Here is a 20,223-nt window from a genome sequence, read left to right as displayed (position 1 = left end):
GAGGGCCTACAGGTAACAAAGTATTTGGGTCTCTCTGTGACATCTACTGTGGTTACTCAGATACCTTCTTCCTTTATTTCTGAATTTTATCTATGCTTTAGACAGGGAGATAATCAAATCTGGATAGATAACTGCATTCCTTCCCTGGGACTGCCATAACAAAGTACCACACATTGGGTGGCTTAAACAACAGAAATTATTGTCTCACAGTCTGGAGGCTAGAAGCCTGAGATCAGGGTGTTGGCAGGGCTGTGAGGGAAAGCTGTTCTATGCCTCTCCCTTAGCTTTTGGTGGTTTGTTGGCAATTTTTGCCATTCCTCAACTTGGAGATGCATCACCTAAATCTCTGCCTTCATCTTCACATGGCATTCTCCATATGTGTCTTGTCCAAAATTCCACTTTTTATAAGGGCACAGTCATATTGGATCAGGGCCTACATTTTAATGGCCTCATCTTAACTTGATCATCTGCAAAGAGCCTCCTTCCAAATTAAGGGCACGTTGACAGATACGGGGAGTCAGGACTTCAGCATTTTTTCTGGGGGTGGGGGAACAGCTCAATCCATAATAATAATGTTATTCTATGTATGTGTGGGTGGGGGTGTTCTGTAAAGGAAAAGGAACTATACTTAGGTTGCTATATAAATGGGGCCCCTGTGAGGCAGACGTTTTCGTACTCAGGTGTCCAGAGTTGATGGAATTTTTCCCTGTTATAAAAGGCAAACCCATCAACTCTGAGTAGACCATAAGACTCAGGGGCTTGGTGCTCTATTCTGCTCAAGAGTGGGAGATGCCAGGGACTCCCTAGCCAAAGTGTAATGGGGAGGGGAAGAAAGGCACTCAGAACCTCAGAAATCAGAATCAGGATCTTCCGTCCCTACACAACCAAGCAGGGTCCCCTTTGCCATCCCCATGTCTTCACAGAGCAGTAAGAAGGAAAGAGAGTGCCTAGAAGTTAGGAAAGATAAAACTATTAGTTTGGAGTGACAAGAAGTAGGAAATCAAAATAGGATTAAGTAAGGATAAAAGTAAATTTTTTATCAGTTGTGGTTGTTAGTAGGTTCCAGATTTGTAAGTTCAACTGAATAATTCTCTTTGATGTAAAGAATTTCCTTTCACAGTCATTTATTCAACAAACATTCACTGAGCATCTACCATGTGACAAGAATTTTGGTGACTGGGAATAAAACAGTAAGTCACAATCTTCCTTTTGAGATAACAGAGCTGAGTGGGTACTAAGGTTTTGAGGTTAAGAAGACCTGAGATCAAATTTCATTTGCAGTCTGTGCTTCAGTTTCCTTATGTGTAAAAGGGAGACAATAATAATACTTAATCACAGTGTTTTTGTTAAAAAAAAAAAGTTAGCTATTATATGGAAAGTACTTAGCAGAGTGCCTGGAAACTTTAAGTGCCATGAGTGCAATTATCATTGTTATGATATATTAATAATTAATATTATTATAAATACACATGTAGCACAGAAGAGGAAAGAATTAATTCTGATGGGGAAAGTGGAAGAATGGATTCACCAATGAGACAACATTCAACCTGGTCCTTGAAGTCAGGTTTAGGATGAGAAATGAAGCAAAAGAAATTAAATAACAAACAATATTCTGTCTTTTATACCATAGACACTGAAATTGTCCAGAATTAAAAATGTTCTGGCATTTTAATCACAGCCTTATAGCATACACACAATAACTGAATTTTCAGTTATTGCTGAGGTTCATAAATTATTATAGATGTTACTTGAAAAGGTAAAGAGAGAATAGAGTAGTGAAATATAACTGGAGATATAAAAAGAGTAGTTCAAATAAATATATGTACCATTTGTAAATCCAAGGATTACATTTTGCAGGACAATATCATCTCCCTAGCTATCTAGAGTTTTACTTACCAGACAGAATTTTGGACTCCACAGTATGGTTAGTGACCAGCAAAAAAAGCAAGACAGAACCACACGATCACTTTATTTATCAACGGTTAGAGTGCACATACAGGATGGCAGTTTTTAAGCCTCTCCCCTCAAAGCTGAAGGGTAACCTGGAACCATCTGACAGGAGATGACAACACAAAAGTTTGATGCCAGAAAACTGGTCATGTGAAGCACAGTTCAAAATACTGACTTCAATATAAAAATCCTTAAAGAGTGCTGCCACAGGTGACCAAAAAAAACAAAAACAAAAACAAAAAAAAAGCAAAAAATCAAAGGGAGAAAACTTGGAGAGAACTCAAACTTCAGTAAGACCCTTAAAAACTCTGGGGGAAAAGACTATAAACATCTTTGGTAGAAAAAGCTACAGACATAAAACAGAGAGAACAGATGAAAAGTAGAAAATATCCCACACAGGGTAACTGTGGTAGGAAAATTAACTATAAAAGATACAAATGATTCCTTATGTGTGATTAAATTAAAATATTACGTATGATTCCTAGTACTTTAATAAGATAATTTCTAAAACACAATGTTTCGTATTTCAAACAAGAAGTTTGGTTAAAAAAGGGGGTGGGGAACATGAAGGTGGATGATAACCAAGAAAGTAAACATTGGAATACTTACATACAGTATTTTATATATATACATTATGATACATTACATATATGCAATTGAAATAATAAATGCAGAAGTTTGTTCTCTATTTCTTAAAGAAGATAAGAAAGAATTGTTATTTGGAAGCTTAGTCTTAGCACAGAAAAGTTTTAGCACTGATCTATATGGGACCAAAAAAAAAAAAATCAAATAAGATCACAACCCTTGTAAAGATTTCATAAATACTGCAAAGAAAGAAAACATTCAAGGAGAATGGTTAGCATTGTAGTTAATCTTTCTAAAGGGTAAACATATTAACTGTGGCTCAGCTTCTGAGAAATATGGATGGAATATGGAATCATGGCCCAGCCCGGAAGTGTCCAACACTATGCACATGATCCTCAGTGGGTCTAATAATGAATAAAATATGAATGCTGTGCTGCTCTTAAAGCTCCTTCAGTATGGTTTTCCAGTCACTAAATCTATTGACAAAGCAAACTCTCCTTGCCCCAGCTTAAATTCGTGTCTCATTTGTTCATCCAATAGGTATAACTGAACTCCTGGTATAAGGACCTGAGAATACTAACATAAAGAGAAGAGAAATGTTGCTCTCAAAGAGCAGCATTAATGGAGGAGATCATGCATTTGTAATATCACAGTAGTGATCATATCTAGCTCTTCATGGTTAACTAGTAGGGAACCAGAGATAAAGAAAAAATATGTGAGACTGTTTGACTATACTGACAGGACTAAATTATGTTTTCAGTGACAAAGGCAGAGTCATTAATAGATTTGTTCCAGGTTGAAATGAATATTGAGACTTCTTGGTGCTCTTGGGTCACTGTTTTTATTTTGGGTGTGTTTGGCTACAGCCACCATTGTAATTCACAAGTGTGTTCTCACCACAGCAATGAAAATGGAGGGATTGTGAAAAGAGGGTTCAGGACATTGGAAAGGGGTTCAATCACAGACTATAAGGGGAAAGGATAAGTGGCAAGAACATGGAACCTAAGAAGAAAATATGTGGCATGTGGAAAGGAAACAAGCTGGGCAAAGTACAAGTGGCAGGGAAAGTCTGAGAAGCCTGTGTCCTGTACCCAGTGGGACCTGAGGGGCAACAGTCTCTTTCTGACCAGACATCTTTATGACTGATTGCTCCTGTTTCTGGAAATATCATATGATGGGTTATTCCCATAGGATATCTTTTCCTAAGTGTGTTTTGTGAAAGACAAGTTCCATGAAATAGCAATCCATGAACATAAAAAGTGGGTTCTCTCGTCAAATAAATTGGGAAGCTCATCTTCTGTTATATCAGTCATGGCCCTGCAGGAAATATAATTCACTCAGATGGTTCAGGAGTTCTTAATCTCGTGTGTGTGTGTGTGTGTGTGTGTGTGTGTGTGTTGAAACTCTTGGGAGTTTGGTGAAGTCTATTAAACCAATTTCAAAAAATACAAAAAATAAAATACATAAGGACTACAAAAGGATTCCAATTAAACTGAAATTCAGTTAACAAAATATTTTTAAACACAAATTTTTGTATAGGAATAAATGTGGTTCTTTACTTATCTATTTAAATAACATGATTTAGCATCAGGTCTCATAACTAACGTAGTTTCAACATAATAATAACGATAAACACAATTTCAAGATTTCAGCAAAACCTATGATGCGATATCAAAATATCTGTGATATCTGTTGACAACAAAAGCCAGAGGTGCTGCTGATGTCTTTTGCCTACATTCACAGCTGAAAGAAAGGCTAAATTTCTTTTAGGGGTTAGTGAAAATAAAGAGGTAATTTTTTACTGAGCAAGTTCAAAGCTTATATTTTTTTTCCCATCCAAGTTCTCCAACCCCCTGGTTTTCTATCGATAGATGTCATTGGGGTCCTTAGACTACCAAGCTAAGAATCCCTAGGAACAGACTTTAATGAATAGACTGCTTAAAGAAGTGCAGGCAGGGTTAATGAAATAATCAAGGGATGCAGAAGCACCCAGGGAGTAGCAACAACAGGGAAGCCTGGGGCAGAAACAGGGGGAGGAGAGATAGTGTCCCATGGTAAGCTGGAGTCATGGGGAAGACCTGCCCAAAGAGCTGTAGTCATAGAGGAAACCAGTTACTGCCAAAGCAAAACAAGCTGTGAAGAAAAAATTATTCTCCTTCTGCCCTTTTTATCTTCTGCAGGTGTCTTCTATTGGCAAATCCAACAAAAGTTCAGCTGACACAAAGCCTGGAGTCTTTTCACAGGGGTCAGGCTCCAGGGAACCCAGAGCAGGGCACAGAAGGGTGCAAAATGGAGTGGTATGGGAAGACACAATAGGAAAACTAGTCCATTAGGCAGCTATGATTCTTTAGGATAGATTTTTCCAGATACTTCAATATACTAACATGTAAAATGGTTATTCAATACATGTACTAATTATTAATTTAATAAGGAGTGTCGATCAAAGCTATCTTATCTCAGGATCTGTTTTTCAAGGAACATCATGGAGGATTAATATTCTGTAGAACAAGTTTCCTGACACTGCTTTAGGATTTTCTGTAGACAAGTATTTTACCTGCATCAAGTTATTTAGCTATCCAGGGTAGCATATTAGTTAGCAAACACCGGTGAGAGACCAGAAAGACCTGATTTCAGTTTTAATTATTTGGCAGTAGTGAGAGCTGAGAATGTGTTGTGGATAGAAAATGATAACCTGTCCTGCTTTTTATCACAGATAGCTGAGAAAGTGTCCATCCTATCAGAGAACTTTGGGGAGCCCATCCCCTCTTACCTAGCTCAGGGCTCCAAACTCCTCTGGCAGGGATTTTATAAATCCCAAATAGTCAGCTTGGGTCCTGGACAGATGAGAGTGCTTACAGCCTTTCCACTGAGAACATCAGCTTGTGGTTACCACTCTAATCACAGGCTCTTTCACTACATATCTTAAACATCACAAATAAACCATTGTATATCTGTCACTGCAGTCAGCTAGCTCACCAGGACAGCACCTGGGCACAGATTAGCCAAGAGCTAAAAATTACTTTGTTGACAGATAAGAGCAAAAAGAAGGAACTTTCCAATGATTGCTTACAGAAAGGACCTTAATTCTCCACCCCTTCCTGTATCCACATAATTTGTATTGTGGCTTTACAGCTCCTCCCTTTAAGTGGTGGAATATATTTCCCCCACTTCCTGTATCTGGGGTGGCCTTGCAACTTGTTTTGGACAATAAAATATTGAAGAGATACCAGAGTGCTGGTTCTGAGCCCAGACCTTAAGAGACCTTGCCTACATCTGTCAGTTCTCTTGGAACTCTGCCCAGCTGCCATGTGAATGAGCCTGAGCTAGGCTGCTGGAGGATGAGAGAGCATGTGGATCAGAGTCAAGTTAGACCATGTTTCCCAGCTAAGGCCTCAGACATGGGAGAGCCCAGCCAAGATCAGTAAAGCTGACCTAAGCTGACCATAAATTCATAAAGATGTCTAGCCAAGACAAGTGAAAGTACCCAGTGGATCCCAGCTTATATTGCTAATCTGGCACAATCATGAGCAAAATAAATGGATATTGTTTTTTAGCCACCACTTTCTGGGATGATTTGTTATGCAGCAATAGCTAATTGATATAATAAAGCACAGGATATAACTCCATCTTGCCCCAGTGTACATAATACTGAATGTGGTTAGCCCAAAAACACTAGGTTTTCTGCCCTTGAAAAATGAGTGGGAGATTTTGACAGATAATACAAAATGGAAGTAGCACCAAAATTCAACTGTACACTTCATATTTGTGCATAGGACTAATGCTGAATGAACACTTACAGCCCTAGGCACAGGACAGGATGAGGGAAGTAACCTTAGTCCATAAAGAGAAAAGTGCAATAAAAAATATATTCTTAAAGCGTCTTATATCATGTTTCTGGAAATCTTGAATTTAGCCATGCTAAAGCAACAGTGTTTATGGCCTGGCAACCTCTAGCCTCCTCACGATATCTTAGTTAGTATGTGTCTGTGAATGGGAGGGAGTCTTCTGGTCACAGTCCACCACTGGCAGCTGTGGAGAGGAGTAGTGAGCATCTTGACACAGTATACTTATAGAAAATCCACTACCAACTCCAGATCTTTCAACGAGAGGATAGGCAACCATCCAAACAATAATGGCTTCTGCCAACCAAAAAAGTATTCTTCTATAAAACAGTGACTGCAAAATTACTCTACCAAGGTCAAAAAAAAAATTTACTTTCATAAATAGAAACTTTAAAGCTGTATAGGAGGACTGTCTATGGGTTAAACGTTGTAATGCCAATGCTGACACACAGAAAATGATAGTAAAGAACATTTTTGGAAATAAGATGCAAAAATCTTTGGAGTGGCAAACTTCAATCGGTTAGCAACCACTAGAAAAAACATGGGCTTTGGCACCAGAGGGATCTAGATATGAACTTTGATACTGCCACTTGCACACTACTATATATAAAATGGGTAACTAATAAGGACCTACTGTATAGCACAAGGAACTCTGCTCAATACACTGTAATGACCTATATAGGAAAAAAATCTAAAAAAGACTGGATATATATATATGTATAGCTGATTCACTTTGCTGTACACCTGAAACTAACACAACATTGTAAATTAAGTATATTCCAATAAAAATTTTTTAAAAAGGGGAAAAAAAAAGCTACATGGCCGTCCATGTTGCTTAACCTCTCTGAACCCATTTCCTGTTTTAGAAGATGGTAAGAGTAATAATTACAATAGATTCAGAGGGTTACTGTGAAGATTAAATGAGATTACACAAATCAAATCAAACAACTGAAGCAAGTGTTCAATAAATCTACAATGCCAGTTCCCTATGTTGAAGGCAAAGCATAATCTCCATGAACACTTTGTTTTGGCTATCATAGTGTTTAAATTGAAAGAGTTTTATCAAAAGCTCAATCACACTCTTTGGAGGCAGTGAAAAGCATGACTGAGTTGTAGATAATAAGCAAAACAGAGAAAGAATGCATCTTTGTTTGATGCTGTTAGTCACAGTCCAGGCACCCTCCAATTTTCAAAGGATTGTGTTCCAAAACTTAATTTGTGAGTCACTTTCTGGAAACAATTTTATAGATGGTGGTTAGATTCTTAAACCATCTCAGAAGAGTATATTTGGCCCATAATATGGTTGACTAAAGTATTTTAACTCTGGGTCTCAGAGCAGAGCCCCGTGTGGTAGAAGACAAAGATGTAGTGAAGAAGAGGAGAAAGGGGCATTGTGAAGAAAAAAAAAGACAAAAGCACTGGATGAGTGAAAAGAAGTAATGGCTATGGTGCGTCCTTTAGATTCCAGACATCGAACTATGTGCACAGTAGTTTTATTATTTAATGCTTATAGCATCTCCTTGACAAAGGCATCTCTCATGCTACCTAGACTAAACAATAAAACAACCTAGAAGTTCAGAAATATTCATTAATTTGTCCAAAGTCACATAACAAGAAAATAATGAAAGGAGAGTGTTTTGAACGTGGTAAAGTCAGTGACCAATCAAGGAGTGACCAATCAAGGAGAAAAAATTTTCAGCTAACAGACTTCAGGTTGTGCCATTTTTATAGGAGAAAGATCCTTTCAAGTTATTTGGTTAAATATTACTTTACAAAAGTATGTCATATATATATTCATGTATATATTCATATGTATATATTGATATATATACATACATGTATACATATGCACATATACACATATGTGTATTTAAATAAATATTTGATTGTAATGAAATGAAATCTAGGCAAATGATATGAAAAATTTCAAATAGCACAGGAAGGTATAAAATGAAAGCTAAGCATCTCCTACCACCTACAGTTTAACTGTATTCTTCTAGTAACATACATATAACTGTCATTTACACAAAGGAGAACATGTAATGCATACTTTGCATATCACTTAATAATACAACTTAAAGTTCTTTCTACATCATCTCAATAGGTCTAACATTCTTGTCAATACATTTTGTTCAATACATTAATTTAATTTATTGGCAATCCCCTGTTGAAGGGGAATACTGTTTTCCTGTTGCTTTCGCTATTAAAAGGTACATCCCATTCAGATACCTTAGCATCTTTTTGCAAGTGTATTACTAGGGAAAATCCTGAGCTGTGAAGTTGCTGGCTCAAAGGTCCTATGAATTAGAATTTTTGATTAATAATGCCAAATTTCCTTTTAGAAATGTTGCATCAGTTTCTAACTACATTCACGTTGTCTGAAGTGGATTCTTTCCTCACATCCTCACCAATGCTATATATCATTGGATTTTTAAATTTTTGCTGAACTCACAAGATAAAAATTGCATCTTAATTTAATTTTCATTTCTTTAATTATGTGTGACATTTATTATTTTTTATATGTTCACTGGTCATTTGTATTTATTTTTCTGTGAATTGTTTTCACTTATAGGTATTTATGTTTTTGCCTATTTTTAAAATTGACATTAGTTTTTCTTTAATTATTTGTACAAACTCTTTGAAAATTAAGGAACTGGTTCTGTGTTTTTCATGACTCTTGCATATTTTTTCTTAAGGAATACTTTTTAAACAATCAGCCACTTCATCTTCTTAAGCAAACTTCTGGTTTTGAGAGAATATGTCCTGGTTATACTATTAAGAATATTCTGGCATGTATAAAAGTTATATTTTCTTTTATGAAGTAATAAATTGGCAATCTGGATTTAAACATACTACTCAGGATTATGCGTGTTTGTGTACATATGTCTGTTTTTGAATTTTTGTTAATTTGAGTCCTCCTTGAGAGACAGAATCATTTTTGATGAGTTAAGAAATCATTTTCTGATCCTGCAAGGCTGAGAGCAATACATGGGGTCATTGATAATGCCACGTTCATTCTACTTTGCAAAGTGGCACAGTGCGTCTCAGTCAGCTTCTTCTGGCAATTCCCCAACTTTGCCTTCACCCCTTCATTCCAACTTTCATGGACCATTCTGGGCATCAGTAGGAGAAAAATGTAAAGGTAGGGCTTGGGTCTTTGTAAACCAGGAAGAATTCTGAGGAGACGAATTGTTAGGGAGCATGAGACAGCCGTCAACATTTAAAGAGAAGATTAGACATTGCAAAGGGAAGATTCAAGGGATTTGGAACACTGAATCTCTGAACTCTGTACCCATCCTGAGATCCTCTTAAAGGCTCACATTTACTCATCTCAGTTCACGACTGTTAATGATTAACATTTGTTTACATATTTTGAAGTTTTAAAACCACAGTCTGTCAAACAAATAATTAGTAAATAGTTACATAATTCAAAGACCTTGAAGTCTTATTCAAGCTCATGCAAAATGTTGTATTTTTAAATAATTTTATGCTTATTTCACATTAAAATCCTCTCAAATAATAAGGAAAATCATCCAATTTTTAAAAGATAAAAGCAATCATTCAACAGGATCAGTTACCTCTTCAGTGTTTTAAATTAGATGTCAGGACCGATTTTAGAGCATCATGCCATAAGAACTTCCTGTCATTTTATAAACTGTCTAATTACTTTCGGGGAAATGTCAATTTTATGATTCTATAATAAAAAGTAAGAGTAATAAGTGGATTGTATATGTCTTTGCCCATAACTTTATAGTCACCCGTGGGCATTGATTCTCTACTCAGGTGTCATTGTGCTTTACTTGCTTTTCAGGTGAAAAGCACATTCTTCAGGCATTTGGCAGCATTTGAATATTATATTATAATATCTATAATATTATCATCTGATTTGTAAGTGAATGGGAGTTTACAGAAAAGCAAAATACCCAAAACCATGAGCTGTAGCTAATTATTTCCAGTTTTGCAGTTTTGAGATACCGATTTATAATCTATGTTGTACATGCATAACTGTATATACCCATCCAACTATAAGCATTACCATTTACAAGTATGTAGTTCATATACATGAAGTATAGCTATAAATGAATTCATGTATGAATAGAATTAATATATCTATGGAGTGAAATGTACTTATAAATATATATATACTAAATTCTTAAGATAGCATCTGAATAAAAATATATAAATACCATAATGTATTATTCATTCAAAACACATATTATTTGAAAAATGCTGAATATTTTTAACATCCCCTTTGTAGCAAAATGTGTTTGTGCATATTTGCACAACCCGCTTTAATACACTGTGGACAAAGGAAAGCATCCTTGATTCAAGGTCAACTACAATCTGGTTCCAATAATGAGGGTTTAGAAAATGCTCTTTTTTCCTTTAAACTCTTCAGAGAACAAAGATTCTCTAGCCACAGATCTTTAATAGCTTCGGTCTAGATTCAGGTAGATTGTACAACATAAAGTATAAACAGCAGATGTTAATTTGAATTTAAATGCAATTGAATTGTCCATCAAAAGGAATATCGTTCCAATTTACAATTAGCCTCCAAATAAATGAAAACCTATTCCTATTTAAAATGAGGCTTAGGTCTGTTTATAGAACAGTCATCAGATCATGTGCTTCCACTGCTTACAGACAGAACACGCTCTTCCCTAATGGGCTTTTAAATCCATGTAGCTGTCAGCAAAGAAAGAACAAACTAAATGGGCAGATGATACTACATTAGCCAAAGTTCCCTCTTCCGCCAGCAGTCAGAAGGTCAGATATGGTCCTTGTGCCCATCTGCCATTTTCTAGAATGAACTCAGACTCTATCCTGAGAAAACTAGGAAATATAAATCTTCTGATGCAGTTTACCTTAATAACAAGATGCATTAGAAGTGATTACAGTTTTCCTCAGGATGAAACTTCTTTGTAGATGGTCATTTATTTGTATCTGGGCTTACTGGATTACAGAATCCAATGAGAATTTCTAACATGTCATCTTTTCTATAACAATTTTGTTCTGCCCATAAGTAAAATAAAGGAACTAGACAAGAACAGATGCCAAATTCCCTCATTATGTGTATTCTAAACACAAGTATCTTCCGAGTCTACAAACAAAAATCTGAACACATTTCAGGGAACTCAGTTAAATAATCATTCTGCATGCTGTTAGCAATATTATATTGCTTTCTGACCTTCAGACATGTCTTCCTATGACCTTTTCCTCCTTTCCCATTAAATGTTTAAACCCCTCTTTGCTTGTGAAGCCTTCCAGACTCCCTGCTTTTTGACTTTGTCCTAATCCTCCCTAATACTTCTTCCACTGCATCACCTTTCTCTTCTCTCTGTCAACAAAATGAATCCTTGACCCTATTTCACCTTAAAAACACATTCATTTGTCAGACTTTTTACACTTAAAACAGTCTAATTATTAAATAACTGCCATCTAATTTTTTTAAAACAAGATTCAGGCAGTGAGAGAGAAATCTTCAGTCCCCATGACCAAGCATCAGTATGATGTATTGCTTGACATCATATTGCTTATAATGTTTTTAAGAGTTTTCGCCAAGGTGACACACATGGATAACATTCTGATCAATGACCCAATCTCATAAGTGAACCCAGGTATGGGAGCAACCACCAATGTGCCAGACATAACTGTACACCACATTTCCTTCTCACTCAAAACGGCATGACAGGATATAACTAAGACCAACATCATTAAAGCAGTGATCAAGACTGTTTTAATTTCTTAAAATAAAAAGGGGAATAATTTGCAAATGTTGACATTTTAATAGCAACAACTTATTCACCACACACCTCAGAAGTGATCACAGCTCATCAGTGTGTTGTGTCTCTGTGGTTAAGACCTCCTGCTACAGACTGTCATTTTTTCATATACTTTCTTCTAAACCTTGTTATTCACCGAACAATGATAGGTATACTACAAAAAAGTCCTTTATTGATTTTGTAGCTAGGTTTAAAAATAAGTGAGATCAGAAAAATCCAATGAGATATATATAAGATTTTGAATTAAAAAACTGGGGCCAGCTAAGCACGTAAGAATATCAGATGTGGGCAGAATTAAGCCTAGTAATACTAGAAAAGAAGAAACCAAAAACACATTACAAACACTAGGAGTTGATAGATTAATCTACCCACTACTCAGAATCTCTGGCATCAGCTAAAATCTAAAAATGCCACCTAAAATCTGCAAAGCTGTTGACTAGTGCTTGTGATACTATAGAACTGTGCTGTTTAACATGGTAGCCAGTAGCCACCTGTGGCTATTTAAATTTAAATAAAAATGTATTTAAATTTAAAACTCAGTTCTGCAATCACACTAGTCACATTTACAACCTATAGTCTGAGAGTAATGCTGTCCAAAGGAACTTTAAGAAAAGGGAAATGTTCCATATTTGTGCTGTCCAATATGTGTACCCACTAGCATTGTGCCTATTGAGCATTTAAAATGCTGTTGGTTGGGACTTCCTAGGCAGCGCAGTGGTTAAGAATCCTCCTACCAATGCAGGGGACATGGGTTCGATCCCTACCCCAGGAAGATCCCACATGCCGCAGAGCAACTAAGCCCGTGCACCACAACTATTGAGCCTGCGCTCTAGAGCCCGTGAGCCACAACTACTGGGCTCATGTGATGCAACTACTAAAACCCGCGCGCCTAGAGCCCATACTCCACAACAAGAGAAGCCACCACAGTGAGAAGCCCATGCACAACAATGAAGAGTAGCCCCTGCTCTTTGCAACTAGAGAAAGCCTGTGTGCAGCAACAAAGACCCAACGCTGCCAATTAATTAATTAATTTTTAAAAATGTGGTTGGTGCAAATGAGGAACTGAAATTTTAACTTAATTTTAATTAAGTTAAATTTAAATTTAAATAGCTATATGTGGCTAGTGGCTAGCATATAGAACATTTCCACCACTGCAGAAAGTCCCATTAGACAGTGCTGCTCTAGAACTACAGGATCCCTCATGCTGGAATGCCAAAAGTAGAGAAGGGAAGAATGTTAGAAATGGGGGTGGTGCTGGAGCAGAAAAACAATATTTTCTCCCCACCTACTATATGCCAAGCCCTTTGTTATAGGCTTTCCATATGTCATTTTACTTAATCCTCACAGCCCCCAAATTGCTGTGGATCTAACAGCAGAGACTCAGAAAAGACATGAATCCACATCTACACGACATCTCATGCCATACTCTTTCCACTACTCCTTAACATCAATACGATCATGAATGGTATTCACACAGTCAAAACAGACTTATCAGAAAAACAGAGATTACAGAATGAGGGGTCATATCATTAAGGCATGTAAAAACAAAGGAAATGCTACTTTATATATCAGGCAACAAACATATGAAATGTGTTACTTTGAAAGACGGTATAGCCTTAAAGAGAAACAGAATTATAGAAAATGAACGACTGATAGTTTCATTATTAAGGGAAGCTAGAAATGAGTGAATTGCCAAAAGTAAAACTGTAGTAAAGTGATCATCATAACAATAGCTGTCATTTATTGAATCCTTACTGTGCTCAACACTTCATGCTCATAATCGCCCACCCTCTGACGTACAGCTGAGAGTGTCACTGTCAGAGATAACACAGCAGTCTGGGAAGCAGAAAGGTCTGACGGATTAACCTCTTTCTTATCTTCTTAAAGTGAAATTTCCCAATGCATTTTCACAGGTACACACAACAAAGTGATGAAAGAATAGGTACTGTCCAATATCAGTCAGTGAAGAAATGCATTTCCATTATTGAAAGTCCTCATTGAAATTTAATTTGCCTGTTTCTTAATTATCCCTGCTTATGTCCTAATTTTTTCCCTAAGCTTTATATTTGGTGATCATAATCATCTGCAAGGCTGACATTAAAATTTGCTAGGTTAGTAGGTTTGGATGAATAACTTAATTCTCATGCACCTTTTACAGCCCTGTCAAGTTATTGTTGATATTAGAAAGAATCTTGGTCCATTTTGGCCTTCTTAATATTTTCTCCTTTCTAGTTTTTATCATCAGTCATAGAGGCAGAACTGCTATGGATGAAATTACATTTAACAAAATAATAAAGACTCTTGACTGTCTGCAATATCCATCTTATAGTGGCTGGAAATAACTTCAGGAAAGCTAATTATTAAGTAATTAATAACAGTATTCCCTTAATTAAAAATAATGTATGTGTTAACACCTAACCCAATCCTTGGCAAATAAAACTCATTCAACAATTGTCTCCTTTTCTCCCTTTCCTACTCTTACCTCCTTGTTCTGTCAGATTATAATACAGATTGTGATTACAAGTAAATTTGGCTCAATGTTTTCTTCTTAGATTCAAGGTCACCACAGAAAAACAAAATGTCTATTCCAGATCCTCTCTATATGTGGCTTTAGGAGAATAACTGCCAGTTCTGACTTTCAAATCTCCTCAGTTACTGTTTATGCTAATGGATACTTAGGCTATGTATAGTTCAAAAGATTATCAAACTAGGGTCACACATCTAAAGAATATATGTGTATCTTAATAAGAAAATATATTCTTGGAAATACACTACTTTATCTTATTAATGGGCTAATACAAGGTGAGGAAAATACATTCTTATTTTGTTTGCAAGATAACTTTAGAAATTCTCCATTGGTTGAGTAATTTATGATGGATCTTCTGGCAGAGTATTATGTAGCCATTATAGAGAATGAAGTAAATCCATTACTATTAGAATGGAAAGAGATTCAAGATATAAAGTTATGTGAAAACAACCAGATGTAAAAATATATGTATGCTATGATTTTTTTAAGCAACCTGAAAATCTGAATGGTTGTCAGATTGATAGACAAGAGACAGAGTAATGAATGGATGCTGGCATGTTACCATTATTATTATCCACATCACTAGCATCACACATGCAAATCAATAGTAGTTTTCGGTACAGAGAGTGGGGTGGTGAGACATTTATATTTTATTTTGTACTTACATACAATTTAAATTTTCTAATCATGTACATGTATTACTTTTTAAAAATATCATCAGAAACTATATGGGCATTGACATTTTGACCCACTTCTTTTAGCTTACTTCTATTTAAAAAAGAAAAAAGATAGTATATGTTATTTGTAAACAATCTTTTGTATTACTGATAAAAGGTTTAACTGAGCCATCATTTTCTCTGTCAAATTCACATTGCCAAATGGCTGGATTTTTAAAGGGCTGTCTTCTAAAATAACAGAGCAATCCTGGTTTGGGCACATAACTACTTGGTCAAAGAAATATCAACTGGTCATGATTGCCCATCCTGAAAAAAAAAAAATCAAGGCTTGCATCTTCAAAGAAAGAGAAGTCATAAAATATCCTCTATTTACTTATGACTGCTTTCAGTAACTCCATCTTCTTTTCTGGCTTGGATGAATTATTATCTGAAACCTATTCGAGGCTCCACTAATGTCTGGATATAGTAAAAGCTATTGAAATCTCCCATTATTTTTACAAAATAGTACAGAATTTAAGAAGCTAACTACATTGAAACAAAGGGTAGGTCATAAAGGAACAGACCTAGCACCTTTCCAGGACACCTATTACAAGTAAAGACTTGTTATCTCATGTTCTTTACTCCACTTGCCTTTTTTAAAGAAAGGAAGTACAGTAAGTTTTCTTTCACTCAGGACGAAAATGTAATATTCATCCTGGAACACGAACTTCCAGCCATTACACTTTAAGGGCTTGATGAGCCCTTGGCAATTGCTCCTTTGGTCCAATGAACCAAGCATGAGTAACAATTTAAATCTTCTCCTTTTTATACAAAAAGACTACATCAGTACTGACAGCCTTTCAGAAACTGGGGGTCAGGGAGTTAAGCCTTTGGCACGTGAGCATTGGTGAGGACCAGTACAACGGACTTAGCCAGGCAACAGGGACCAAGAAATGATTTGGGCTTCAGATTTCTCTCTCACATTCCATATTTGTATACATTCTTAAATAAAACATTCAGAAATTTTATGATGTTCCCAAGATCTTTGAATTGAAAGAACAGAATGTGTTATACTGCAGTGGTGGACAAATATACAAAGTTTTCAGATTTGTCATTTTCAATGACTGTGTCTTCGGGTAAGCTACTTTTCCTCACAGACCCTCTGACAGAAAACTTGCTTGTCATATGGTGGACACTTGTTTAGAAGCCAAAACTGGTAAATATTCTTCCAGCATTTGCAAAAGTATACTCCATGGAACACTGATCCCTTGGGATATTTCTTGAGGGTTAGGATTCCATGATCAAAATATTTTGGAAGCATTTTGTACTATATTCTTATATTGGTAAATCACAGTGTATATCTGCATATTCCAGATTCTGAGAAGTAAAAAAAAAATTAACCAGTTTAAATTTGTTTAACATCTTATTTCTGAATCTTTTTTATCATGGGAATATTTTTCTGATGCATTTATTAACATTTTATTGAATTAATATTCTATACAGAGGATAATTTGGGAAACAAAATAATTCTACCTGTCAGTAATAACAGAATGGTCATGAGCCCAGCTACCACAGAAGACAGCGAGTATCTCAAAGACAAAGCAGGTGAAAAGAAGAGATCCACATGCTAAGTCTGTTGCCTAATCAGCATCCTGAAATTAGGGTAATTAGACTCCTTATTGGTGAATATTCTTACCCTATTGCCAATCAAATTTGGACCAGAGGCAGAGTGAAATAAACTACTAAGAGAGAAGGGGGGTGCTCTTTAGTTTATCCCTAAAGATCAACACAATCTCATTTAAAATTGAAAATAATAAGCCCAGAGATACTACACGGCATGCCCAAGACCACTCTGGTGGTCAGGAGCAGCCCTGGACTGAGAACCCACTCTTCTGAATCTGTTGCCACAGTAATTCCTAGTAGCCCAGTGATGAGCAGAAAGACTATTGATTGAATCAAATATAATTGAACATTAATATTACTTTTGGGCCCACTTAGGGCCATGATGAGAAATGAACAATTAAAGACATTTAAAAATTGTTTGTTTCCTCTCTGCTTAATAATTTCTATTGTTCTCAATAGAACAATCCTAATACTTTGAACTGTAGCAGTGGAAAACAATGGAATGTCTAGCAGTATAGTGTAGTGGATAGTGTAGTGGCTGGACACTACCCATCTATTTAGCACAGAAAACACAGAACAGCCTACAAGCTTCTAAAGAACCACAAGTTAAGAATTACCTAGTCCAACATCAGCAACAGTAGCATTAACAGTAGCAACACAATCTATCTCCATCCAGATGACATTGGGCTTCAGTTCACGCTGGGGTGTAGCTTGTACACACCTATGACCACAGGATGTTCTTTTCCATAGGGCTCTAAGGTCAACTACTCCTGGAGTTTCATGTTTTCCTGCTGCATCCTTTTCACTTCAGAGACAAACATGGCCTCAGGAGACACTGTGGAGTCAATGAAGTTGGCCTTAATGGAAATCACAAAGTGTCTTCCATTATACAGAAAGGTGTGGGCATTCAGGGCTATTATCCAGGTCTGGTCTGGCAGGGCCACGTTGGCAAAGATCACGTCCACCATTGGTATTTGTGTGGGTGATGAGCATCTTCAATGACAGGAATAATGTTGGTTCTCTTCTTAGCCAAGTTAATGAGGTCACAGTCAGAGCAGTGGGAGAATTCAACTGCACAAACCAGACCGTGTTAACCTAAGATGTCAGAGATGTGGTAGAGGGTGGTACCCAAGGCAGCCCCAAGGTGGAGCACCTTGGCCCCTGGCTTGATGTGGATCTGGTCAACAGCCCAAGATTACTTGGAATGGATGGGGGGGTTGCTTTATTTAATCTGGGGGGTTAAACAAAGGTGAACTCCTATCATTTCTCATTTGTATTTTTGTAAGACTCTAAGCATAAACCTCCTTATGATAATAATAATAATAGCAAGATGAACAACAACTAGTAGTAGTAGTACTAGTAGTAGTAGTGACAATTACCAAGTGTTTTCTTTATCTCTAGTATAGTTCTAAATGCTTTAAATAGGTTAACTCATTTACCCCTTATAATAATCCTGTGATAGGTAACACTATTTTTCTCATTTTACAAACTGTTGGAACTATAGATCAGTTAGTTTTTAAACCTTGCCCAAAATCTCACAGCTCTATGTGGCAGAGACAGATTTTAAACTCAGGCTGTCTGACCCCACAGGTTAAAGTCTTTAACCATTATATATATTGCCTTGTAGGTGTCTGCTGATGGTTATTTTCCTTATGCATTTCCACAGTCACTCCCTCTTGTCTGTTAAGGATTCATCCATTGTTGATTTCCAAACCTTATGAAGTATCAGAATCACCTAGAGACCATCTTTAAAATAGACCTTGTAGTCCTCTCTCCAAGATGCTCTGATTCATACTAGATTAGGTAGTTTCAAAAAGCCCAACAGGTTCATCTGGAGGTTCAGATCCAAGGACCCATGTTTGGGAGCCATTGATTTAGAGCCTTTTTCTCTTGGATGGTTGCCTTGTTCATTGAAGACACTGCCTGATTTCACAAAAGCCACAGAGGAGGATAGCTAGCTAGACTGGCTAAACCAGGACCTTATCCCAGGAAGTCTTCACATCCCCTTCTCACTAGTCAGATCTGGACCTTCCATGATGGCCAGACTAGTGCCTGATTCATAATAGGTACTCAGTTAATACTTACTGTCTAGGTTTCTGGGTGAATAGTATTGAGAAAAGGCAATAAAATAATGGTTTTTCCAAAGAGGCTAAGAAGGGTCTTCTAACTAATAATTGCCTATTGCTCTGATTATAAATTCATAAATTTCTCTACAACACTGTAAATAGGGGATACAGCAAGAGCTTAATCACCTTATTAACACAAAGGAAGGACTAAGAAGGGCACGAACAAATGGGTATGAAGGACGAAGTCATGTTTAAATGATGCCTGGTTTGACAAACTACATATCAATTTAGAGATTAAATATAATCATCTAGGTTCATTAGACTACATTCATTAAATAAAATGAATGTGTTTTTTTTTTAATATCTTCAAGGTTGGCTCCATAGGACCCTCAAATGAATTTACCCACTCATCCTCCCTTCCACTACTGCCTAATTGGCCCACCACAGGCTAATGGGCAAACAGTCCTCAGCAACCATTTATCTTTTTTGAAGTCTTCTCCTTAGAGCTCCCTTTGATAATAGCGGTAGGTTTTCCCTTGAACCTATTTTCTCTTTCTTATTTGTTTGTTTGTTTTTTTTTCAAGCATGTTGGAATGTTGTAAAGGTTTATTTGCTGTTTGTTTCTGAAGCAAATCAGAGACACTAATTTGTTCTTTGGATTTTTGGAAGCTACCCCAGTGGGAGCTGCTTGCTGTGACCAGGATTTCTGCCTGTGGATGATGCAGAGGGAGAACTCAGAAAGGCTACGAAGACAGATAGGAGTGCTACAGCTAGGTGAACACATTAATGCTGTAAAGCTGAGAAGCAGAACTCCTGATTTTGAGGTGATGCAACCAATGAGCACACGAAGACAAGACTACCCAAGCGCCAGTATTTACCTCTGTGCAAGTGTGTACCAAGTAGCCATTTCTGGCTGAGATGGAAAATCCCGTTCTCTTTAGACATGGGGATACAGTACAGATGTAACATTGCAGGTAGAGAAAAATCTTCATAGGCTCTGAAGCTAGAAGGAAGTTGACAGCTCATTTTAGAGTGATGGGGAAAGCATTCTGGCTGAGGGGTAGGTGGAAAAGTTCTCAACTCACTCAAAACCTGTACGTTTTAGTCCTAGCTCTGCCATTAATTGGCATTATATCCCTGTCCAAATCACTTCATCTCCCTGCCTCCCAGGGTTCCCGCATCTGTAAAACC

General features: G+C 36.7%; 1 pseudogene; it reads right to left on the bottom strand.

Annotated features, from left to right (window-relative positions):
- Window positions 1-17,655: 17,655 nt before the first annotated feature.
- On the bottom strand, window positions 17,656-18,158 carry LOC130844688 (rRNA 2'-O-methyltransferase fibrillarin-like; annotated as a pseudogene).
- Window positions 18,159-20,223: the final 2,065 nt, after the last annotated feature.

The sequence above is a fragment of the Hippopotamus amphibius genome, chromosome 2, assembly GCF_030028045.1.
Source record: "Hippopotamus amphibius kiboko isolate mHipAmp2 chromosome 2, mHipAmp2.hap2, whole genome shotgun sequence".
Taxonomy (NCBI): Eukaryota; Metazoa; Chordata; class Mammalia; order Artiodactyla; family Hippopotamidae; genus Hippopotamus; species Hippopotamus amphibius.
Note: the sequence above shows the minus strand (reverse complement) of the source record. Positions and strands in the feature narration are given on the sequence as shown.